The 27,148-nt window shown below is 38.4% G+C and overlaps 1 long non-coding RNA gene across 3 annotated transcripts in view; it reads right to left on the minus strand.

Moving 5' to 3' along the window:
• Positions 1-604: 604 nt before the first annotated feature.
• LOC103881159 overlaps positions 605-27,148 on the minus strand; it is a 51,795-nt gene continuing 25,251 nt past the window's right edge. The window contains exons 6-9 of one of the 3 annotated variants that reach the window (XR_004178166.1): positions 26,684-26,816; positions 25,059-25,171; positions 7,468-7,610; positions 605-2,669 (exon numbers count right to left, since the gene is read on the minus strand). This is a non-coding gene — a long non-coding RNA (uncharacterized LOC103881159). Of the gene's footprint in view, positions 2,670-5,603; positions 7,611-25,058; positions 25,172-26,683; positions 26,817-27,148 lie in introns of those variants that run through there. The other 2 variants (XR_004178167.1, XR_004178165.1) reach the window with 2 other exon arrangements.

Raw genomic sequence — 27,148 nt, forward strand, 5'->3', positions numbered from 1 at the left:
TCCTGACCTCAAGTGATCTGCCCGCCTCAGCCTCCCAAAGTGCTGGAATTCCAGGCGTGAGCCTCCACTGCGCCCGACCAGGAGTCACAGGTGTAAGACAGCCTGTACGGGGGCCAGCTCTTCCTGTCTTGTCACTGTCAAATTACCTTTCCGGTGCAGGTGCCCCATTTGGTTGACTTGTTAATTATTAACCTTAGCAAAGAAAGGATGAGTAGGGTACAACTTTAGAAGACTGTTATCAGGCTCTGAGTGTGAGAGTGAAAATCTGGAGCCTTAAATCAATACCATCTTTTAATCTGTAAATGGATTTGAGGCCTACCTGTTTTGTCCTAAACCCCCAAATCTGAGTTTTTGTTTGTTTGTTTAATAAACAGGTAACTTGGGTAGGTAGAGCAAGGTTATAGTCTGTTGCACAATAAAAGATGTAAGTGATAAAGATTGAGAGTTGTTAAATCTCTGCTGCAAGTAACTACTCCACCTTTTTTTTTTTTTTTTAGACGGAGTTCAATTCTTCTGCCTCAGCCTCCCAAGTAGCTGGGACTACAGGCTCCCACCACCATGCCCGGCTAATTTTTGTGTTTTTAGTAGAGACAGGGTTTCACCATATTGGTCAGGCTGATCTCAAACTCCTAACCTCGTGATTCGCCTGCCTCAGCCTCCCAAAGTGCTGGAATTACAGGCGTGAGCCACCGCGCCAGGCCTAACTACTCCAGTTTTGTAAAGAGGGGTATGTTAGACCCATATGCGATGTAAGGAAAGGTCAAAAAACAATGTTGTCTACCTACTCCCTTTTTAACTTCTGTTATTTGACCTTAAAAATGTGGAAATGTTCCTGGGGCATCCTAAGTGTCTTTCTCCAATTTCCTCCAAAGAATGTGAGTTTCTGGGTAGTAAAAATCCTCCTTTCTTCTTAGACCTTCACCTGAGAACCAAGTGTCTTAGCACAGAACTTACTTCGTATTTCAAGGGGCACTGAAACAAGGCAAGCTTGAGCTTCAGGACAGGGACGCAGAGGCCTGGGGAGAAGAGGCAGTGAAAGACCCATTTGTGTTCAGTGTTGTGATTTCTCCAAGTAAAATTCAAATTGACTCCAAGGGAAAAAAAAAAAAAAAAAAAAAAACAATTCTCATTTTCAGTTGCAGCCTGCTCCGAATCAAAGTCACGCTAATTAATCCTGAAAGCTCACTCCATGCCAGCCCTGGATCTAAAGGCTTTCCATTTCTAACCTTGATAAAGTCTGCAGCAGGAATGTCAGATAAGTAAAAGTGCTCTCCCACAGGGAGTTCCCCCACAGGGAAACTGAGGCACAGTGAAGCTCCCTGACTTGCTTGGCCAGGTGTCTGAGCAGAGAGGAAGCCATGGGGTCCAGCTCCAGAGCACACCTTCCTTTCCTGACAGCGGTGACAGGGCTCAGGTTGGTTTAGCTTATCCAGCTTTATGTACACGAAGCCGCTTCTAACTCTCCAGGATCCCAGCCATCCCTCTTCATGAGCCTTTGAGGGAAGCAAGACAAGTGCTACTGTCTCCTTTCTACAGGTAAGAAAACTGAAGCTCAGGGGAATGACAGGACTTCTCCCGTGAATCATGGGCACCAAAGAGCAGAGTCAGCCCAGAATCTAGTTCTCTGGGCTTCACATCCCAAACTATGACATTTTCCAAATGATTATTGGAAAATAGATATTTGTCTTTTGGCTTGCGCTGTTTTGCTGTCCACTTTCTGGAGTTTTCTCATCACGGGCAGTGAGCAGGGCCTGAGTCCTTTGATGACTCAGGAGACACGAGGCTACTCTCGCAGGTCTGGCAATGTGAATATGAACAGCCCGTGGGAGCGAGAGACGCTCCAGGCTGAGAAGCAATGGCATTATCAGTGTACCGAGCAGATGTCACACCCGTGAAAACAAAACGATCACTTGTTAAGTAGGCACATAGCTACCCAAACAGCGGGTAGCAGAGTGTAGAGGGATGGCCAGAGGACTCTGCGGGGCCTGCCTCAGCCAGTCACACAGAACAAGCCCGTGAAGGAGGAAGGCGAGAGGACACAGCTTTAGCATGGCCCAGGCCCTGGTATATTAGCCTCTTTTGGAAAAAGAGTACGTGGCTCTTGCAATGAAGTGAATTTCAGAATTTGAGCAAATGCAGTCTTCTGAAGTGAGGTTAGGCTGATACAGTCTCAGCTGCAGAGCTGGGGATCCAGGCCAGCTGGCCGGCTGCAACGCTTTCGATCAGGGAAGCCTCATCTTTGACCCTCAGTTCTCGCACCGGAAATGGGGAGATTAACAACACTGAAGGACTTCAGAAGGCACAACGTTGCCCCAAGAATCAGCCCCCGCCAAAAAAGTTTTAAAGATTTTTCCACTGAAAAGCTTTTGGTCAAATGATAAATGGCCATGAGTTACTATTTTATCATATGCTAACGTGTATTTCTAAGTGTTCTGGACACATAAATGTGCGCAGTTGTTCTCAGTCTTCAGGCACATTGAGAAGACTCTTCCTGTTTCCAGCACTCTCTAGATGCATCATGCCGCGTGGGCTTTCTGGAGCTAGTCTTGCATAAAGTAAATGCCAGCAGGGTCTCCTTGAGATTTTAGAGCATCGCTAGGTGGTCCAGGAGACGGGGGTTACCCTCTGCAGTGCAGTCTCCAGCCAGACCCAGCCTCTCCTCAAGGGACCTAAAAGGAAACGTGCAAATTATCTTCTGTTTCTTTCCTTAAATTAACATTTCTCAATGGACTGATTGGGACTAAAGGTTTACTAAATTTTTTCTCTTTTTTTTTTTAAATTTATTTATTATTATTATTATTATACTTTAAGTTCTAGGGTACATGTGCATAACGTGCAGGTTTGTTACATACGTATACTTGTGCCATGTTGCTGTGCTGCACCCATCAACTCGTCAGCACCCATCAACTCATCATTTACATCAGGTATAAATCCTGTGCAATCCTTCCCGCCTCCCCCCTCCCCATAATAGGCCCCGGTGTGTGATGTCCCCCTTCCCGAGTCCAAGTGATCTCATTGTTCAGTTCCCACCTATGAGTGAGAACATGCGGTGTTTGGTTTTCTGTTCTTGTGATAGTTTGCTGAGAATGATGGTTTCCAGCTGCATCCATGTCCCTACAAAGGACACAAACTCATCCTTCTTTATGGCTGCATAGTACTCCATGGTCTCTCTTAATTTGTATAATTGCATACGTCTAAGGACAAACAATCTGCACAATTATTTCTTTATATCTTTCACTTTAAAATAAGCATGGCTTCATTTGACAATATTTGACCAATTATGCATTCTTTTGAATTTAAAATTATCTCAAAGAAACAGGTCTGTGTGCCTGTGTTTATGTACTGTAAGTATTATGGGTGTGTAAATAATACATATACATATAAATGCATGTATATGTCTTTTATGTGTAGAGATTGTACATATATGTGTATATGTAATTTTAGCAACTCTGTCAAATGTGACTTCAGAAATTCTCCTTTGTAAAATTATTTAGTTTTTATCAATAAATATGTAATGGACAATAATTGTATGCAATACCATACTTGATATAATTTCATGAAAAAGATGGAAAGTATACCTGTCAATTGTGAATTCAGGGCACAACATTATAATAAAGATGCTAATGTTACTAATAATACATCGTTACAAACTCATTTATTGCTAACAATTAATGAGTTATGCGTTCATATTTACCTGTGACATTTGGAATGGGCTCAGATAATTAAAAAACAAATAAAAAAGCATTCTGCCAGCCTCCTCCCTTGCTGCCACTTTCTCCTGGGTGCTGATATGCACCCAATCCATATCTAATCCAGGCTTTTCTCACATGTGGCTCTGTATCCATATAAAACCTACGGACATCCACATTTCTACCACCATCAGACCCCAAAGTGAGTTGACAAAAATCCACTGAGACTCAAGTTTTTATTGCATTGGCTGCCTAGTCCCCATAATATATATATTTACATATATGAAATATATAATATATAATACACAATATATATCACACACTATATATAATATATAACATATATAATATACTATATATAATATACTATATATAATAGATATATATTTGAGATGGAGTTTCCTTTTTGTTTCCCAGGCTGGAGTGCAGTGGCGCAGTCTCGGCTCACTGCAACCTTTGCCTCCTAGGTTCAAGTTATTCTCCTGCCTCAGCCTTCCAAGTAGCTGGGATGCCTGGATACTTTTTTTTTTTTTTTTTTTTTTTTGTATTTTTAGTAGAGATTTCACCATGTTGGCCAGGATGGTCTCGAACTCCTGACCTCAGGTGATCCGCCCGCTTCAGCCTTCCAAATTGCTGGGATTACAGGTGTGAGCCACCGCACCGAGCCCTCAGTCCCAGTAACTAAATATGTATTTTGGCAACCTTTATTCTTTTTGCTCCAAGCAATCCCTCTCCCAAATTCTGTAAACATCAGCCCCACAGCTCAGAATGTTCAAACTAAACCCATTATCCTTTCTCCCCACTTTTGTCTTTCCACATGTATCAGTCCAGTCTGTATCAGTCCAGTCTGCATCAGTCCAGTCTGCATCAGTCCAGTCTGTATCAGTCCAGTCTCTGACACAGCAATCTAGGTATGTCACAGGACTCCTCTCTTCTCTCCCTCAGCTACTCATTCATCAACTATTCATGCAAAACCCTATTCATAAGTTTCTCCCCTTGAACCTGTCACTGGCCAAACTTGGAATTTCACAATCTCTAGTTTGCACTTTTAAGTTGTATCCTGTTTGGTTTGTGTATCTCTTCTTTCACATTTTTCATCTCCTGTATATACTAACACTAAAAAAGCTTTATAAAGCACACATTGAGTCATGGTATCTCCTGCTTCAAACCTTTCAGTCCTGTCCCCTGGTTTAGAAGGTGAAGTGCACAGACATTTTAGTGGGAACAGATCATGCATGACACACTCCATCCCATCTCTCCAGCAACATCTTTAAGTACCCCCACTCCTGCCACCATCATAAGCAACATCTCTGTCATCATGATTTATGCATCTCAGTGCAGGGCAATTATGTGTTTCCCTCTATAAATTAATGTACTGTGATCTTACTAAGGGCAAACTTCATGTATTTGATCTTTGAACCTCCAGCATGCATCATGATGCCTGGTCTAATAAAGAGTGTTGTTTAGAGGAGAAAATAAATGATTACAGAAAAGAATAAAATGTGTTTCCTTAAGAAGCCTATTCATTGTGATCACTAGTAAGAATTTAAAGATTATTTAGAGATGAGATTTATTCTTAAGATAATGAAGCTTAGTGCCAGACTGCAGGATTTCTCAGCCTCATCATTATTGCCAATATAGACCTGAGAATTATTTGTTGTCCTGTGCATTGCAGGACATTTATCAGCACCCCTGGCCTCTACCCACTAGATGCCAGTAGCACCCTATTCTCCCAGTTGTGACAGCCAAAAATGTCTCCAGGCATTGCCAGATGTCCTCTGAGGTATAAAATCAACCCCATTTGAAAACCACTGCAACAGAAGCACCAATCATCCGCGGGTCTCCGTGTCACTAACTGAATAGTAGTAACGAGAATAACTCATATTGAACTTGCAAAGAGAGACATGCGCTGTGTTGAGACGTTTTCATTACTGTTTTAATTATTTTTCTCAGGGTAATATTTACAGCAGCTCCAGAAGTTAGTTTTTTATTATCAGTTTTACAAATGGAAAGCAAATGTTCAGTGAAGTGCAGTAAAGATTACATATCTGTTAAGAGGTGGAAAACGCCTTGGTCTCAGACAATATTCCTCTAGTCTTAGGCTGTGCCCTTATCCATAAAGCTTAGCTTAACCTTGATGTCTCTTAAATAAGGAAGATTCTATAAATACACCTGCGGTCAACAATTTAAAACAAAGAATAAGAAATATCAGTAAAGTTGATCATTACTCAGTCCATCAACATCTGAATGTATAGTCCTGTGTTTATATATAAGCTCCTTCTGAAAATTTATAGTGTAAGTGTGAATATTTTGCTTTATTTTTTCTTAAGCCTCAGAGAATGTTAAAATTCTCAATATCTCAAATAATATCTTTATTTGTAAAGTTATAAAATTGCACTGCTGAATTTCAATCTCTATACTTTTGTTCATTTCAAATATAACCTCAGCCTTAAGACTATAAAGCCATTTTAAAATAAGAAATTTGTGGCTGAAGTTATAGATGCTAAGGGGTTAAAAGATGAGTACATTGCTCAGTGAAAGAGTAGACAACAATATTAGGGCTTAATATATGACATTAGTAATAGATATTAGTTTTATTTTTCTTTTTACTAAGACTTTACCAACATTCCTGTGTGGGTGTTTATAGCAGAAATTAGAAATATGAGCAGTGAAATTCTGGAGTAATTAGATAGTCATCTTAAAGTATTTCTGCATTTTATTGTTTTCTGTAATCATTTATTTCCTCATTTAAAAAACTATTAACCAGATATTTTACTATATCTTTTTAAATCAACATATCAATAATGTTCGTGACTGACTATAATTTTATTAGCCAAAGAAAATGTGATACTCTAAATATGTTTTGCTTAAAGAGTTTATATTTGCCAGAATCTGTGCTTATAACAATTGCACAAGCCGAAATATAATTTAGAGCAAAATTAATAGTGATAATTACCCACGTTCCTCTTCAAAAGCTCAATACTTTATAAACACATATCTGAACATTAATTACCCAAATATCTTAATCTGAGAGTAATAGACCTTTTGATTCATGTTGGAATATTAGCAAATAGAATAATATTAAAATTCTCAATGCATCAGTCTACTGAATTATGATGAGGTATCCTTGATGCCTCTTAAATAAGGAAGATTCTATTAAATATACTTGCATTCATACAATTTAATACAAAGAATAAAACATATGAGTAAGAACTGATCACTACTCAGTCCATCAATATCTGATTGTATAGTCCTGTGCTTATATATAACCTCCTTCTGAAAATGTATAGTGTTAAGTGTGAATATTTTGCTTTATTTTTTTTCTTAAGCCTCAGATTTGAATCTGTATTTAGAAGAGTACAGGTTTCTAAAAATCAAATTTGATACAATTAAACAAAGCTGTGTCAATCCCTTCCAAACTCCGTTGCCTGGCATATGAAACCCTAAATGATACATCTCTTTCTAGTTCTTGTTACTGTCACCAGAAAAAGTCACAAAATCTGTAAATTTAGAAAAGAGAGCTTTAATTCTAAAGTTGGGTAGAGCAACCTGCAGGCAAGAAGCATAGCTCGTGGCTGAAAATGAGAAGCAGGTGTTTTGAGGGAGGAAAGGATAAGACAGGAATTTGTGCTGTATGAGTTGGCTAAGTATACATATTCAACAGGTTATAGGAGGAACTATGAATAGCCACAAATGTGCTGCACACATGCATAGTAAGCTAACATGCATGTTACATACATCTATTTCACTCTGGGGTGGAGATGTAACATTTCCTTACATTTCAGTTAGGCTCTTGTACATCAAAAGGTGAAGCAGAGGGCATGAAGACACTCAATGCACAGCCTCCGTAAACTGAACAGATACACTTCATGGTCTTGTTCTCTTATCGGGAAGGAATGTTGCTTAGCTGCAATGTTGAAGCTGCAAAAAGGAAAGGGCAACATCAGGTGGTGGGTTGAAACCAGCTATGGAGCAAGCCTGTCGTCCCAGCTACTCGGGAGGCTGAAGAAGGAGAATAGCTTGAACCCAGGAGGCGGAGGTTGCAATGAGCCGAGGTTGCACCACTGCACTGCAGCCTGGGCGACAGAGCGAGAGACTCCGTCTCAAAACGACAACAACAGCAACAACAACACACAAAAAAAAACATTTAGTCAGCTCCTGGCACACAGTTTATCCTCAAGTCTTAGAAACATGCATTTAGTAGAGAGATGGAAATAACCCATTTCGTAGTTTTATCTCCCTGTCTTATCACTAAATCCTTTACGTTTTCAGGCAAGATGACTGTTGTAAAATGTACCTTCTTAAAAGGGAGCTTGGTATTTAGCAAAGCCACCATTTACAATTATTTGTAAATGTACATTAAACTAATGCCACTTGACATGAAAAATGGTTTTCAAGTTATTAGTGTTTTATTGACACAATTATGTTTAAATAAATTTTTAATAAAAACTTCTTGCTGAAAAACCCAGGGAAATGATAAAGCACTTAGAAAAGAATAAGACATTCCCATCACAGTTCTCACATGTAAAGAGACTGGAAGTCAGTACTCTCCTCCTTACAATAATAAAGAAAAATGCTGAACAAACGGAAAATCAACTTTTTTGGTATTCTTCAGAGAATTGAGGTTGCAAATCACCATTCTGAACTCTCCAAAGAAAAGCAAATACAGAGAATCACAGCTGAGATTAATTTACCTGGAGCAGAAGCTGCTGGAGCCATAAACTAGTAAAAAATCTTACCGGTTATTTTAATGAATTGCTGGAGGCTAAGTGTGTCAAAGCAGGAGGCTGATATATGAGAGGAGGGGGAGTTGCGGTTTTAGGGGATCCATCACTTTGCATGAGTTTTACCTACAGGCACTGCACAGGTTTCTTGAGAAAGGTTCTAGGAAGAGCCTGCCCCTCTCTAGGGGGAAGAGCACCACTTGCGAAGTACAGAGTATTCTCCATAACAAAGGCCAATTACCCAAGCAAAAACTATCCCAGACCCTTAGTCCACTCAGGAAAGGGCGTTCCTTCACTCCAGATCTCTTTGGGCTCACTGTGTTGCCTATCCATGGGGGGACATGAAACCGAAGAAACACTTGTGAAGGTCACAGTCCAGGGACTCAGGTGCACTCAAAGCTTGAGATTTACTCGTAAGATTAGAGATTCTATGATTATAGAACATTTCCTTCCTGGAACCTTACCATGGCACCAACAGGGCTCCAGTGTGATAACAGTGGATTATAGTTCAAAGAACTAAAAGTCACAGACTGTTTAAGGAGGAGTTCTTAGGGGAAGCTCAGGTTCAACAAAAGAGATGAAAACAAGGGCACTAAAGGAATTTGGAACCTCTGGCACCTACAGATACAACAAACATTAAATATAGCCTTACTCCTAGCCAGGTTAACATAAAACCTCACACTAAAAACCTATTTAGCCTAACATTTTGGTTCCTGCCTGTAATTCCAACTACTAGAGAGGCTGAGGCAAGAGAATTGTTTGAGACCAGGAGTTCAACACCAGCCTGGGCAACATAGAGAGATCTTCATCTCTTAAAAAAAATTAAAATAAGTACATAAATAAAAGGGTGTCTACCTCAGTTTCTATTACTACCTGACATATCACATCTGCCTTTGAACAACAATCACAACAAAACACAAGGCCTGGTAAAATGCAAGAAAAAACAGTTAGAAAAGACTAAACAAGCTACAAAAGTTGACCGAGATTTTCAAATTATCACAGAGGGAATTTAAAATAACTCATGTACTAAGGACTCTAATTTAAAAAGTGGACAACTTGCAAGAAGAGATGGGTAATATAAGCAGATAAATGGCAATTCTAAGAAACAATAAAACAATACTAGAAATAAAAACATGGTAACTAAAAGGAAGAACAGCACCGATAGGGTCCTCAGTAAACTGGACTCATCTCAGGGGAAAAAAATCTAGTACAGAAGAGCTTGAAGATAAGTCAATAGAAACTTCCCAAACTAAAATGTAAAGAAAAGATAAATTTAAAAATGTAATATTTCTCCTTATTTGCTCTTTCTAGATTTATTGAACATTATAGATGATTCTTTTTCATGTACTCCCTTAGCAACAGAAGCAGAGGAAATACTTCTTAACTCCCTCTATAAAGTGAGCATTACCTTAATACCAAAACCAAACAAAAACATTACAAGAAAGGTCAGCTACAGGCCAATATATTCCATAAGCTTATATGCAAAATGGCTTCAAAATATATTGGCAAATCAAACCTAAAAACGTGTAAGAAATAATGTATACCTTGCTCACGTGGCATGTATACTAGGTATCCAAAGCTAGTTTAACATTCAAAAATCAATTCATGTAATCTAGCATATTAACAGACTAAACAAAAAATATGCAATTGTATAAATTAATGCAAAAATTCAGGAAAAGCATTTGATATAATGCTACACCCATCTACATTAAATTTTTTTTTAAAAAATAGGTATAAAGCAAGCTTAAATTCTTAAAGAATATCCACAAAAAGCCTATAACTAACATACTTAATGGTGACAAGTTGGGTACTTTACCCCCAAGATCAGGTAAAAGTCAAAAATGTCCAGGCTGCCTCCTCTCATCATTCCCACTCAACATTGAACTGGAAGTCCTAGAGAGTGCAATAAGGCAAGAAAAGGAAATAAAAGATATATAGATAGGTAATACATAAATAAAATTGTGTATATTCACAGCTAACATGACTGTCATGCAGAAATCTCAAATAATTGAAATATAAACCTCTGGAATTAATAAGTGATTATAGCAAGGGTGTAGGACACTAGGTTAATATAGAGTTTATCAGTTTTCAACATGTAAAAAATTAGCAATGGGAATGTGAAATTAAGTACAGATTATATATGTAAAAAACTAAAAAAAAATAAAACATGTGAATAAAGGAGATATATTCTGTGTTTATGGATTGAAAAACTCAATATTGTTTAAAGGTCCATTTTTGCCATCCTGATTTTTAGATTCAATATAATTGCAATTAAAATTCCAGCACACTATTTTGTAGATATTTATGAATTGAGTCTAAAGCTTATGTGATAAAACAAAAGACCCAAAATACCTAACAACATTCAAGAAGAACAAAGTTGAAGGAACGATACAACCTGATGTCAAGACATAACACCACAGTCATCAAGACAGCATGGTGTTGGAAAACAAACAAAAACATAGATTGATAGAAAATAATGGAATGCAGAAATAGAATGACATGAATACAGTTACTAATCTTTGGCAAATAACAATGGCAATTTAATAAAGAAAGGGTTGTTTTTTAAATAAATAGTACAGAAACAACTAAATGTCTATATAAAATTGTCATTATCATAATTATCCACCTAAATGTACAAAACAAAACTGCAAAATATCTAGAGAAAAACATAGGAGAAAAACCTATGTTACATTGAATTGGTGATTTTTTTTAAGGTACAAATCCAAAAGAGTAATTCATAAAAGGGAAAAAATTAAGTGGGTGTATTTTAAAATTAAACATAATTTTAATTTCTTCTCTATGAAAGACACTGTGAAGAGAATCAAAAGATAAGACACAGGCTGAGACAAAATGTTTCCAAAACACATATCTGATAAAGGATTATGTCTAAAAAACATGAACACTTAAAACAAGAACAATAAAATTTAAAAATCTTTTAAATATGTGCAAAATATATGAACCAACATAACACTAAGGGAGATATACAGATAGCAAATAAACATTTAAAAAGATGTTCAACATCATTTGACATTATGAAATTAAAAATTAAAATAATAATGTCATCCAGTAGGTTTTTAGTCATATCACTACACACCTGTTTGAATATCTAAAATTCAAAATACTGATGATGCCAGTCGTTGGAGAATATGCAAACAAACAGGAACTCTCACTCATTGCTGATTGAAATGGTAAAAGCTACGGCTGCTTTAGTAGATAGTTTGGAAATTTTTAACAAACTAAACATAGTCTTAACATATGATGCAGCAATCACATTTCTAGGTATTTATCCAAATTGATTTGAAACTTTGTGCCAACAAAAAGCCTGTACCTGAATATTTATAGCAGCTTTATTTATAATCACAAAATACTGAAAGCAACCAAAGTGTCCTTCAATAGGTGAATGGGTAAACAAACTACGGCAAATCTATATGCTGAATATTATCTAGCGATGAAAAAGTTGAGCCATCAAGCAAAAGGAAAAACATGAGTGAGCCTTAAATGTGTATTGTTAAGGGAAAAAAGCTAATCTGAAGGGGCTTTATGCTGTATAATTCCAATTATGTGACATTCTGGAAAAGGCAGAACTAGAGCATGGTAAAGAAAAAAGATCAGTGCCTTCCAGGGGTTTTTCAAAGAGTAGAAATGGTTAAATAGGTGAAACACAGGAGACTTTTTAGATCGTAAAACTATTTTGCATGATATTGAATGATAGATTCATGATATTATGCTCTTGTTAAAATGCATGGAACTTCATAGCACGAACAGTGAACCTTAATGTATGCAAATCTGATAAATCATTTATGAGGTCAGGGGCTCCCACAATGGAATGCAGAATGTAACAAAATGAATGAACTGTATGACAAATGCATGAAACAAGTTCACTGAGGAGGTTGAGGGGTAAAGGTCCTGGCTCCAGTAACTTGTGAAATGAGCACTGTGGGTACGTAAGACTAAGACAAAGGAAACTGTGCATAAGCACTATACCCTGGATGATAAAGTTGTTTCCCATGGAGTTACATGTCAGCAATTCTGATACTGCTACAACTGTACATCAGAATTTAATGATAAAGTAAATAGATGGTGGGACGAAAATTTACAGATAACCAAGAGAGAGGAGGCCAGAATAATTGATATAGTAATGAGTTAAAGTTGTACACACCAGTATGAACTCATTTTTAGCTTAAGAAAGATACAGACTACCATGGTTTGAATGTGTCCCCAAAACTTCTTGTGTTAAAAACTTAATTCCCAAATGTATATGTTGATTGGAGGTGAGACATTCAGAAGTTAATCAGAAATAGATAATGTCATCAGGGTGGGGACCCTATGTTAGGACCGGTGTGTTTATAAAAAAGTGGAAGAGAGACATGAGCTGACATGCACACTCTTGCCCTCTTGCCATGGGATTCCCTGTGCCATGTTATGACACAGCAAGAAGCCCCTCGCCAGATGCTGGTGCCATGCTTTTGGACCTCCCAGTCTCCAGAACTATAAAAAATAAATCTGTTTTTTAATACATTACCTAGTCTGGCATGACCGTAGAGAACAGACTAAAGCACATGCAGTAACATATAGAAGTATTTTTATTCATATATATGGAAAGCCTGGAATGGAATCAATGACATCTTAGTTGCAACAAACACACCTAGTAGCCATATCTTGGTTTTTAATATTTTCTCCAATGCAAAAAAAAAAAACCAACAACAACAAATAAACAAACAGACCCAGAATTCTTTGGATCAATGGATGTTTCCAGGACTAGAGCAGAAAATATGTAAGATGAGCCTGGACCATCTTATGATGTCAGAAAGTAAGTATGATAATTTAAACATGCCCCCTCCAAAATTTAGGTGTTGTCAGTGTGACACTATTAAAAGGTGGGACCTCTAAGAGGTGATTAGGCCATGAGGGCCACACCATTCTTAATGAGATTAAGGCACTGGTAAGATATGCTTCACTCCCCATTCAGCTAGCTTGCTCTTCAGCTGTTCTGGCATGTGAGGACAAAACATTCCACTCTCCTGGAAAAATCCTTCACGAGATAGTCAAACCTGTCAGCACCTTGATCTTGAACTTAGCAGCCATCAGAACTATAAGGAAATAATGTCTACTATTTATAAGTTACCCAGTCTGTGATATTCTGTCATAGCAGCACAAATGAACTAGGACAAAACAACACAAAAATCAGAAACACACACAGTTATGTAGATATGACAAGTTAACACAGCCAAGCAACAAGCTCCCAATGGCCAAAGCCGCGACAATTTGAGGAATAAAATAATAAAGACAGATTTGATTATAAGTTAAAGTATAGAGCAAATATCCATGAGTCCATACTGATGTAAATATATTATTGAATAAATAAATAGGAATGAGAAACAATTCTCTTATGCAAAAAAAAAAGAGAAAAAAATCCAAGCAACGTATATGCTCTACCTCCAAGGAGGTGCAGCGCAACGCCCCATCCCCGAGGTGTGAGCTGAGCATATTGGCTTCCTTTCAAGGAGTACAGCCGGAAAAAGGGGAAACTTGACAAACGCTGCCTCAGCCAGGTGAAGAAGAGTGACATCAACAATCATAAGTCATTTTGATGGTATATGCACTTGATATAAGGTGATAAAAATGACACTTTATCCCTGTGGTCTTCCTTTTTCAAACTCACAGCCCAATCTAATCATGAGATAAACATCAGACAAATCGCAAGTAAAGGACATGCTACAAAATACCTGGCCAATACTCTTCAAACCTATAAAGTAATCAAAAACAAGGAAAACCCAAGAAGCTGTCACAGCCCAGAAGTGCCTAAGGAAACATGGTGACTAAGTGGAATGTGGTTTGTGGCTGCAAACCTGGACCAAAAAAAAAAAAAAAAAAAAAAGACATTAAGTAAAAACTAGAGGTATCTAAATAAAACATTGATTTTAGTTAATAAGAATGTATTAATACTGTTTTTCAACTGTAAAAGGCTATGCTATACTAAATAAGATCTTTACTAGGAGAACTCAAGAGTGAGATTTAGCAGCACTCTCTGAGCTCTCTACAGAGTCTGTGATTTCTTCTGTAGATCAAAATCTGCTGAAAGTCAAAACATTTATTTTTTAAAAAGACAAAATAGTGAGATTACCCCAATTTCTGGACAGTTACATTAATATAGATTGTGATGAAATCATTCAATGTAAAGTATTTGAATTTAGAAGATGGATTTTTGAGCTGGACATCATGTCAGAATGCCTGTAGCCCCCAGTGTCTTGATTTAAAATGTGGAGACTCAGTCTCCAATAAGTCAAATGATTTGTCTAAATCCCTCCAGGAATCGAAACATCTTAGAAATAATCTCTTTTGTTCTCAGGCCAGATTTCCACTCCGTGAACAATATTGCCTTTTTAAATATCTTCATTTACGAGTCATGCTTCAGGAAATGTGACTAAATCAATAGCATTTAAGTTGTATCAGGTTGGTGCAAAAGAAATCGCAGTTTTGGTTATTACTTTTAATGGCAAAAAAAAAATGCAATTACTTTTCACCAAACTAATACAGCGTTTGATTGTCCAAGTTCTTTGCTGAAGATTGTTTTGTGTTTTCTATAAAACATATTGAACTCCTCAGATTCAGGCTTGTGTGTGTGTGTGTGATAAGTATATAAGTATAGCATATGCATATTCCTCCTTTAGATGTTCCAAGTACACGGAGGTGCCTGAGTGTCAGTTTGTAATCTGGAGAGTTTCCTGCAGAGATTGGCAGAGAGGAGTCCACGCAGTTGGTGCTATGCATTGCTCCCAAGCATTTTGGAATAAAAAAGTACTAAACAATAACAATATAACTAGAGTGTAGAAAAAGAGGAGAGGGAAGAGAACTATGAGTTTCTGAAGTACGTCCAGGTTAGCAGACGATAATATGTCACATCTGTTTAACAGTGAGGTAAGTAATAGGAAAGCATGACGTTTGCAAGAAAGAAGGAAAAAGTATAGTCTGCAAATGAAAAGCTGTGAGCTCCAGAAGCATCAGCCTGAAGCACTCCAAGTCAGGAGCAGAGAGAGCCGCGGGGCATTCCAGAGCCTCACAGGCAGGCCACGAGGGTTCTGCTCACATCTCTGGGGGAATAACCTGCCTTTTAAAGGAGTTACCTGCAGCTCAATTACAAATAATGAAACCAATTTAGCTCATTAAGAGAAACTCCACATGTACCATTCAAAGGAGAATCCAGTAAAAAGTCTTCCAGAGTTTCTTGCAGGCTGATTTTACCATTTCCTCCTGTCTTCAGCAGCTGATGTATTTACAAACATGTAGGAACATAAGGCGATGGATAAGTCATTAAACACGGTGGAATATGCATTAGGGACATTATATATAGAGTGCTGAATACCTAACCTCAACTTCCGCTGGGAATGAGGTAGGAGAGAATGGCTGCACATGGTAGGAAGGTCTCAGGACAGCAGTTAGGAAAAACTTCTGGATACCAAAACTTAAATAGGATGGGGGATTGGGAGAACTAGCGACAAAACCAGAAATAATCATTTATATGTTACACTCTCTGCCCTAGAATGAGGATTTTACTTTACTTTATTTTATTATCTTAGTTTTGGAACAGGTTCTTGCTCTGTTGCCCAGGCTGCAGTGCAGTGGTGCAATCATGGCTCACTGCAGCCTCAGCCTCTTGGGCTCAAGTGATCCTGCTGCTCCAGTCTCTTGAGCAGCTTGAACGACAGGCACATGCCACCATGCCCAGCTAATATTTTTGTAAAGACGGGGTCTCACTATGTTGCCCAGACTGGTCTCAAACTCCTGGGCCCAAGTGATTCTCCTGCCTAGGCCTCCCACAGTGCCAGGATTACAGCTGTGAGCCATTATGTCCAGCCTAGAATGAATATTTTAGAGAGAACAGATGTAGGAAAAGATTAAGTCTAGGAAGGAAAATGCATCGAAGTGGAGTCAGTTGGAAAAGGATCTGGGCTCACTGTGGGTCTGGGTGTGTGAGTATCAGACCCTCCAGCTGCCCATCTGCCATGCCGGTGGGAGCAGAGGGAAGCAAATTTCAGAAAGGCCTCGATGTTTGAAAGGACCCAGGTTCTAGTAGATTTTCTTCTTTGTTTCCCTTCCACTTACTTAACTCCTTGCTTCCTTTCCTGACTTTTCTCATCCCGGAGCCATACTCCTGCATCCCTCACCTCAAACATCTACAGTGTCAACACTCGTAATAGCAAGGCCCGTCGTCTGAACTAGGGCAATGTGTCTCTTCAAGAACATCTTCCTCCTGGCTACTAGGGTACTGTTTCTGAAGCCCAGGCCACAGCAGAGCCTGAGTTCTGGATTCAGTTCTTGATTTCTGAGACTGCCTCATCAGAATTCAAACCTGTTGTCATTTATTTATCCCATACCCTAAATATTCGCCCCCTCCACATTTTTTACCCAGCCCAGTGACTGAAATTTAAGACCAGTCTTAGGTCTGTTCCTCATCATGGAGGAGATTCTGCCCTTTTCACCTTGGATTTGTCACCTGCCTAACTCTCCTTCTAGCTGTGGACTTCATTCTCGCACCTGAGATAGTGATTGTTTAGTGTTATGTACTTACCAGTGTCTTATTACTAAGGATGCAAATATATTCCCAATGCATCATTTCAGAACTTTCTCAGGAAGATAAATTTGAAAGGACTCCAAATTTGTCTCCTGTAATGATGAATAAATGTCTTATAATAGTCATCTACAATATTTTAAAGGAAAGACATTATTGTGCCAACCTTTTCCGCATTGCTAGAGAGAATAATGCTGCGAATTCCTCTGAAGCCATGAAATGGAGGTGCCCAAATAAGCAGCAGCTTGAAAAAAAAAAAAGCAGCTTGAAAAATTAATGCACGAAACGTTTAGTGCCAGCCCTGGTGATAATGGATGGTGCATGGAGGAGATTCCACTACTAGCTTTCTCAGGCTGTTGCTTTCTCCTATATTTGGCTGGCACATCTTCTAATCCAGAGGCTCATGGCCCTCGTGCAGGAATGTAATTGTAATTGCTGTGAAAATGCCTGCTTCTCCCTTTGCAGTGGGTTCCAGTGCATAAAAAAGTGAATTAACATAGGCTGCTAATCTATATTTTTCCCATCATCCAAAAATATTACAACTTTATTTCCTGAAATCTTAGATGACTGCTTTTATATGATGTGGGAATGGAAACAACATGGGCTTCCACTTTGCTAAAGTTATTGAAACTTAAAATTCCTTCATAATATGACTGCCTCAAACTTATCAGATTAGATAATTCAGTTTTCCCTAGAGAGCTCTTCATTTCTTGATTTAGTGAAAACCATATGCTTTTACCTACAGGTGTACTTTATATTCCCTTTAGTAAACATGGGTGAATGTCTTTGTACCACACGAGAGGGAAGGCTAACACCAGGTGGAGTTAAATAAGTTTTTACTGTATATCATATTCTACTTAACTAAAGATTACCTTATGAATTCTACATAACTAAAGATTACCTTATCAATCATCCAATGCAGCGGTTCTGCCTCTGGGTTTAAGAAAGAAACTCTAACAATGTAGACATCACTTTCAGTATTTTAAAGAGCCTAATAAAAAATTAGACATTCATCATTGAAGTCACAGAAAATGACTCAACAATCAATTTATTTCTTTTCTTTCTTTCTATCCTTTCATTTCTTCCATTTTCCTCCCTTCCTTTTTCCCTTTCTCTCTTCCTTCTTTCCTTCTTCCTTACTCTTTTCTTTTCTCTTCTCTTTCTCTTTCTTTCTTTTCTTTCTTTCTTCCTTCCTTCCCTTTCCTTTCCTTTTCTTCTTTCCTCCCTCCCTTTCCCCCTCCCTCCCTTCCTTCCTTCCCTCTCATCCTTCTCTGCCTCCTTTCCTGTCTTCCTCCCTCCCTTCCTTCCTTCTTTCCTTCCTTTCTTCCTCCCTTCTTTCCTTCCTCTCTTTAATTTCTTCCTTCCTCCCTTCATTCCTTCCTTCTCTTTCATTTCTTCCCTCCCTCCCTTGCTCCCTGTACCCCTTCCTCCCTTTCTTTCCCCTCCTTCTTCCACTCACTTTGTCTGTCTCACTCAATGTGGCGATGTGTTCTCTCTGTGCTTCGTCATTGAGTTACCTCTCCCATCTCCAGCACCCACTGATAAGGAAAGTCCAGTTTATCAACACTGCAGTGCTCATCTCAGTTTCCTCAGATACTTCCTGCTTGATTCCCGTCTGCTCTTTCATTTATTAGATTTTAGAATCTTAGATGTTCTCTTCCAGGCCATCGCATTTGGTCTCCCGAATGAATTCCTTAGTAATGACTCAAGAGTCAACCTTGCCCTTTTGTCTTTTCTTGGTTGAGCTACACCTGTGATTTCTGAACATCTAACCTCTCTGTCAGCACAGCCCCGTGGCTGGTAGCTTTGTATTTTATATGCCAACTAGAAGCTCTGACTAGCAGCTCTCTGTTGATACATACTTGAATGAAAACCTGTACTTAAGTTTATAGAATACAATACAATTGAATTATAGTTTGCTTTTGTTTTTGTTTTTTCCAAGCGTGGGCTCCATGTGAAGCAAAAAAGGAATATTTTTCCTTGAATAAACATGCAACACAGATCCATTACAATTATTTCTCTTTCAACATCCAAAGTCCAGAAGTTTTAATGATTGGATGGAGCCTCCCTTCTTGTGAGCAGCAAAGTTATAGTTCTGGGACACAGAAACTAAAATGCCAGCTTTCAAGTCAAGCCTCGCATACCAAACGTCATTCCAAAAGTCCAGAAGAATAGAAATGAAAGTTTAAAAAAATGGTCAGTGAAGAATCACTTTATAAGCCAGTTCACTAAATCAATCACTGTGGAGAATAGAAATTCTGGGTCACCTGTCTGACTCAGTGACAAGTAGTAGGTATAAGGTCTGCTGACTTTTCTGAAATAAAACATTTGACAAAAGAAAACTGAAAAAAAGTGTGACATATTTAACCCTTCCATATTTTCTCTCCCTGCCCAGAGAAGGGGCTTGTGATCCTTTCCTAGGCCATGGTTCCTGAAGGTTGCATTGGTACAGGAAGTAGATGAAGCAGGCATCTGGTTCTAAGGACTCAGTAGAGCACTGCAGTCAGGGTTGTTATGAGCTGTGAATGTGCAGCCAAGACAGAAGAACGGCCACTCCTCAAAAAGTTAGGGGCAAATAGGTAAGTCAGAAATCAAGCAGCAAAGTGGACAAGCCTGGCTTCCGAATGAAACACGTAGCTAGAATAGAAGGGGGTGATACAACAGAAGAGAAGATTGGAGAGAAGAAAGAACTCACCAACCTATGCTGATGCTGAACAAGTGCCAATCATGAGCCAATGTTATTGAATCCTCATAACTGTCTTATCTCTTTTAACAAATGAAGAAATTGAGGCTTTTAGAGGATAGGGAATTATGGGGATCACATAGCTAATACGAGGAAGAGAGTGCACATCTCAGGAGAGTCATGAAGATTAATGGAAACCAAAGAGGCAAATATGGAACAAGAAAGGTATCTTGGACCTGAAGTATCTTCTCTCTTTGTAAGAAAAGTTCTAAATTTTCTAGGGTCTAATTAAAAGTTTAGTGTATTAGTCTGTTTTCATGCTGCTGATAAAAACACACCTGAGAGTGAGTAATTTATAAAGGAAAAGAGATTTAATGGACTCACAATTCCACGTGGCTGGGGAGGCTTCACAATCATGTCGGAAGGTGACAGGCACGTCTTACATGGCGGCAGGTGAGGAAAGAATGAGAGCCAAGTGAAAGGGGAAACTCCTTATAAAACCATCAGATCTTGTGAGACTTACTCACTACCACGAGAACAATGTAGGGGAAACCACCACCATGATCCAATTATCTCCCACCAGGTCCCTCCCACAACACATGGGAATTATGGGAGCTACAATTCAAGATGAGATTTGGGCGGGGACACAGCCACACCGTATCAATTTGGAACAAACTATAGCAAAAGAGAGCAAATGAGACAGGAATGTCTATTGATTCTAGCCCTTGTACTTAACTGAAGGAGACAACACCATGTAACCAACGCTTATTACCATAGTAGAAATAACTTCCAGGTGGGTGAGGCTGTGCACTGAGCCTGAACACTTCAAACTTATTTTTCACTTTAAAGTCTACATTTTAAAGTCCTTTATAGTACTAACGTAACTCATACATCTCCAAGTTAAACAGAAAATTAGTCTAGAATTGAATGTAGGTGGTTACTGCAGGATATTAGCACTTATAAATTACTGACCAGTACTGCTCTCTGTACTTTTCTTATTTCTCATGTTACAGAGGAGAAAACTGAAGCAATAGAGAATGAGTAACTGAACCAGCATTAAGCCATCTTGAAATCAGAAGGAACTGGGATTTAAACTGGAGTCTGTCTTACTCTACATCCTATGTTCTTTTCATTGTATCTTATAAATGTCAATCAAAAAATTCCTGTGAATTATTCTCTTATGCCATTTCCACATACAAAATTCTCCAAACTCAAGTCAGACAGCTGAAACAGACCAACATAGTTAATGTCAAGAGTTTTTTTGTATAACAGTTTTCTCAGAATTGTCATTATTTCTCAAAAGTCATTCTGTATTCATGCTTTATTGTCTGTTTCTTTGAACTTTAAAAACAACCAAAAATCTATGGCAATCTCATAGTTGTATGCTTATTTTTTGCATCAAATTCAATGCTTCTAAACTCCCCTGGCTATTATTTTAGACATGGACATTTCATCAGGAATATTAGAAGAGCAATTGAGGGAACAATGAAATCTCATCTTGCCATATGTTTTGCCCCAATCTATTTTTCACGGCTTTGTGATTGTTATATTTTCCATAAAATTGATCCTCATGTAGACTGTTATGGTGAATTTCACAGCAGTGAATACAATTATCCCCAAATGGAGAAAGTGTAGTACTTGTCTACCTCACTGCAGAGGGTGTGATCTTAGCATGTAAACAGTTATTGTGGGGGGATCATACCAGATTTCAGCTTGATCAGGGAGTGTGGAGTTGACACATGTTGGAGGCGAGAATTATATTGAGTATTCTTAATTAACAGTTGTGTTTGATCAGGGATTTAGAAGTTAGCACCTGTGAGAAAGTGAGAATTGAATTCAGAATGGCCGACCTAAGCAGAACAGCTGTCTTGTTGTTGGTGGAGCTTAAGGCATTTGCTAGGAGATGTGCAGGAAAGTCAAGGTGAGTGATGTACATTGGAGGCACACGGTGATCCGTTTCTGTTTTTAGGGGAAAAAGAATCACTCGTTGAATAATGTATTATTTCTACTTTGAATGCCTCCAGAATCTGACCACTTACGACTTGGATATCCAATTTTGTCTTAAATTTAACAATTATGTATCTACAGGTAAGGCAGCATAGCTCACTAGAAGGGAATTGTGTTTGGAGTTGGATAGTGCAGGTTGTATCTGGCTTCAGTGATTTTTTTTTTTTTTTTTTTTTTGAGACAGAGTTTCGCTCTTGTCATCCAGGCTGGAGTACAGTGGCGCCATCTTGGCTCACTGCAACCTCCGTCTCCTGGGTTCAAGTGATTCTTCTGCCTCAGCCTCCCAAGTAGCTGGGATTGCAGGCACCCACTACCATGCCCAGCTAATTTTTTTGTACTTTTAGTAGAGACAGGGTTTCACCATGTTGGCCAGGCTGGTCACAAACTCCTGACCTCAGATGATCTGCCCACCTCAGCCTCCCAAAATGCTGGGATTACAGGCGTCAGCCACCATGCCCAGCCCACTGATTTTTGTTGTGTAAACTTGGGCATGGATTTTCCTCTCTAAAGCTCAATTTCTCCATCAGTAAAATGAAAGTTATGATTCCTATATAGCAAAAGTGATGAAAAGAGTTAATCTAATCCAAGTATAACACAGTTAGCAATAGTATCCAATACACAAGACAAACATTAAATGAGTGTCCTTTTCTGAGACATAACACCTTCTCCTCCAGGTAAACTAAGCTTCTCCTTAGTCCCTAAATATGTATCTTGTTCACGTGACTTCTGTGCTTCAACTGGGATACTGTTTTCACTTGGATTATTTTACTTTCCTTTTCCTTTTGTTCACATATTTCCCTCTTTGGGACGTATTTATAGCAACAACAAAAATCCCTGTTTTAATCTCAATTTCAGATTTAACTGGGTACCCTGTATCTTTCTTTGCTAAATCTGGCACACCTACTCTAGGAGGTGTTGTCTTTTTAAACTTTAGGATTTGGGCCCAGTGGTCTAAGTGGCAGTCACTAGACAAGTACCTAACACTCAGTAAGTACTTATTGATTAGAAAGGAGAAAACTTACAACACGTATCCTGTTTAGTTGTGTTCAGACTTGCTTTATTAAATACATTTCGTTTATTTGTTAGAACTAGATTCTAAGTCTATGGACTCAGAGTCCTTAGTTTATTACAGTCATTATGGCATGCCAGTAAGAGTTAAAGTTCTTGGATTTCACAATTATGTGTGAAATTTCCCAGAAGAGGATAAGCTTAACACAATAGCTTTACTCAATGGTAGACTTTCAATATGGCTAAATCTTAACCTAAAAGAGTAATTGTCCTTTACATTGCAGCCCAAACGACCCTAATTAATGACTTTGCTAATAACTGTTTTTGCTTGTAAGCACTTTCAGTTACTTTGTTAAGTTAGGCATAAATATCCATACAATACAAAATATATTGTTAGAAATAATCTTTTTAATTCCTCAAGCTTACTTTCTTTGTATTTATTTAGCTATCCATTTATCTGTTCAGTTACCTATAGTTAGATAGGAAGCAAGTCAAAGTACATTTATTGAGCATCTGTTCTGTGCCAGGTGCTTTGATGAGAGCGGAATACAAGGAGACGACTGAGCCTACAGAACTTGGGCCCTGAGGCCACTGAAGCTGTTTTAAGAAGAGAAAAATTAAGAAACAAATCAAATGAAGGGATATATAGAGTGCTGTGTGTGTGTGTGTGTGTGTGTGTGTCTGTGTGTGTGTGTACACATGCTTTTAGATAAGTACTTTAAAGGGAAGAAATTCAAGGAAAAATGTTGGCTCAGCCCTCGGAACCCTATAGACTTAAAAAGATTAACCTAAGGAGGCACACATTTTCTCAGAAAAGTGAAAGTTAAATTTGTATAAAACTATGACTGAATCATACATTTACTCTATTCTGCCTTATATTATCATTACTTGGGTCTCCACATTGAGTGGCCAAGAACCAAGTTGGGTCATGCATATAAAAGTATTTCTACTCTCTTTTATTGTCTAAGCTTGTAAAGTTTTACAAAGGTTAGAGAGCAGCTTTAATAATGATACCCAATCTGAATCCGTCAGCTGCTTCTTACTCTCATTCTCATAAGAATAAGCAGTGGTGGAAATTATTCCACAAATGCAAACACACACAGATGACCACAGCTCACTCCAGATTACTTTCTTGCTTAGGATCCAAGGACAATGACTATGTAAATCTGAAAACAAAAAGGACACATCAGTCCATTAAATATTAACATGACATTGCTTTTGAATTTGAAAATGTGTAATTTTTTTTGAAATAAAAGAATGAGATAGTCTTGAGATGTTTAATTTCTGGGATGTGGTAAATTTATAACTGTTTACCAAATAATATCCACAAACCCATCAAACAATATGTTTCCTTATATTAAGGTGAAGATTAATCAAATGCAATGTAACTCTGGCACTAAATAACTTCAAATTACCATTAATTTTGGAAATACTTGTAAGTTACTTAATAGTTAACATTAATAAATATAGCAATATTTTAAAATATCAAGAAAAATACATAACTTAACAGACCCAATAAATTAAAACTTCATAAATTGCATGTCTTTTCTCGATTTTTTTTCAAGAAATTAATGGAATTATAAACTGCCCACAAACAGTTTTGAGACCAAGATTAAGGTGACTGGCATCCAGATGGTAATAGTGATATGTGGATATTCTTTGACTTTAACTGTATGATTTAAGTACAATAATGGGGTCTATATGGATTACATAGAAAACCAAATCTTAAGGAAGCAAACAGCATGAAAAAAGAAAGCACAGTGGTACCTGTCCAAATACTGAAGCCAAGGGAAGAGAGAGAAATCCAAGGAAAGAAGACGTGTAAAGTCATGGGATACTGAGATGAATTCTGTGCTGAAATGAGGATGTGGAGTCTCTTTATGCTATCATGGGCTAGCTTAAAGGCAGATAACACTGTAGGCAAATGCTCAATCTCTGCTCTCAGGTCAAAGATCCTCTGGGGAGACAGATAATCAAAAACGATCATTCCATGGGACCTGTGTGAAGGTAGTGGTGAGTGCAGGGCCCCACATACAGTGGAACCCTGGAAGGAAGGATGGGTGAGGGACAAAGGTCAGTGAAGGAGACAGAAATGAGTTTCAGGATTAGGGAATTCAGGTGATACATGTATTTTTTATTTGTTTGTTTTTTGTTTTGTCACATGAAGACATTTTTGGTAGAACCAAGCTTGATGTTTCAAGTCTGAAAATACTGAACACTCAGTGGTCCAGTTATCTTCTTCCACAGAGAAAACAGAATTAATTTTCCTTTCCATACCAAAGTCTACCAGATTTGTACTTTCTGAGGGGAGACAGTTGTTCTCGTTCACATCACATGCGCAGCACCTATCATAGAGACCTATCAATGTAAGTACTTACTCAGTGCCTGTTGTTGAATAGATGAGGTCCTCAAAGAGGAGCCATTCTAGGTGTGGTTGACTCGAGGTTCTCTTCCCTGCCTCATTCAGCTCCAACTGCCAGAGGCCAGTGCACTGTGAAGACAGCACAGATGTTGAGGAGGGCCCCTGCCTGTTGTCAATCCAGTTATTTGGCTTAATCTTCACCCCAACAGTCTATAAAAGATAAAACACTGCCTTCTCACTTCTGTAAGTTCCTATATCTCCTTATTGAGAAACAGAAGCTCAGTGAAAAGTCCTTCCCATTAGCTGGTTTTCACAATGCGCACACACTTAACACCGACACACATACATGCATGCGTGCATATATACATGCATACGTACATCCACCCAACAAATCCCTGCGTGTCAGACACCAGCTGATTTGTCTGGGGCTGGGTATGGAGTGTGCGGAGGGGGACAGGCTGGGAGGGATTCCCACGTGTTGGGCAGGGTACCAGCATCTCCTTAGTTCTTCCTGCCCCCACCTCACATTCTTAAGACTTTGTTTTTCCCTCTCCTTATTCTAACGGTAACATCTCTGATTTTTAATTAGTCTCCTCAGTTCTTTCCTCACTCAGTTCCCTCAGTTTTTTGTTTTTTTTTTTTTCTATTACAAAGCAAATCCTTATAGGCTATAGTGTATTTTCCTTTGTGTCGAGTATTTCAAACATGTCTAACTGTTCCCAGGTCATCTTTTGCAGTTTTTTAGTGTTACTAATAAGACATAATTACTCAGGCAGTTCTTTTGTCTATAATAAATTCTACTAGGTTCCATTTTAGCTATTATTCATTTTATTTTGTGTTGAACACCTCTGATAATGATACAGACTGTATGTTTTCTAGAAGACTGATAATAGTCATTTATTTTTGGCACAGAATGCAGAGGTCATCAGGATGGCAACCGTGTAGAATGTGAGCACATTTGGTGTCAAAGGCAGGATCCTAACGCCCTGCACCTTCTGGCACCACCGCACTCACCCACACCGGGCATTTTCACTCCGAGGTGTGGGTCCCATCAGCCCGAAAGTCCCAAAGTTAGGTTTTCTCTTTCTTATAAAATGACATCTTCAGGACTTAAATCATCAAAATACATTCATTCCTCCTGAAAATAATGTTTCCATCAGTTACCATGAACTAATACTATGATAAAGAATGGTCTTTGATATTGGTTCTTAAAAAAAAGAGACCAATGACAAAATAACTGCAGTTGCTGAATAATGATTTAAAAAATCAAAAAAATCTGTAATTATACTAATAAAATTTCTATCTAACATACTTAATATAAATCCTTTTGCCAAGAGAATGCTTAATGTCATCCTTTGAGAGGGGGAAAATTCACACCTTTTCCACAAAGTAAATACTTTCTACATTTCAGCCACATTAACTATCAGGAAGTATTTTGTTACGAAGCAGAAAATGAGGCTGTTTAAATAACATGAACTGATGTCGTTCAGGAGTAACTCCAGAAAAAACTGTGAGGCATTATTTCGAGTGGATGATAAATCTTTTTTGATTCCATCACTCTGCTGACATCTTGTCTGTCTGTTACTGTCAAGAAGTTTGACTTATTTTCTAACCACACCATATCAAATATCCTATTCTTACCTTTCTCAGCATTTACTCAATCTGAAGTCTTTCCAGATTCTGCTCGAGTGTATCCCAGCGAGACTAGTGTCTCTTCTGCCTTGAGGAAAATGGGTGAATGCCACTGGTTTGCTGGTAAATATTTGAGCACCAGCTATCCGAAAGAAAGAAAAGAAGAGTCGTAATTTGTGATCTTGGTCAATTCCTGAGGTGTAACTATTTCCACCCTTGATGAATTAAAGCCACCAGTTTGACTGAGCTTAGAGTTGGGAAGAAACGAATGCATCACGAGTTGGAAGAGCTGGCTCCAGCCACATGCTGAGGGTTGTGGACTTTCCTATTTGGGGAATTTATGAGATGAGAAGCTCCAACAGAGGAGTAGAGAGCTTCCCCTAGATGTCTGGATGAGAATGGAAGAGAGGAGAGGTGTTTTGATAGAATCATTTGTGAGTTCAGGACTCTGATGAGAGTTCCAGGACGAGTTTG

Source organism: Papio anubis, chromosome 14 (genome assembly GCF_008728515.1).
Source record: "Papio anubis isolate 15944 chromosome 14, Panubis1.0, whole genome shotgun sequence".
Lineage (NCBI taxonomy): Eukaryota > Metazoa > Chordata > Mammalia > Primates > Cercopithecidae > Papio > Papio anubis.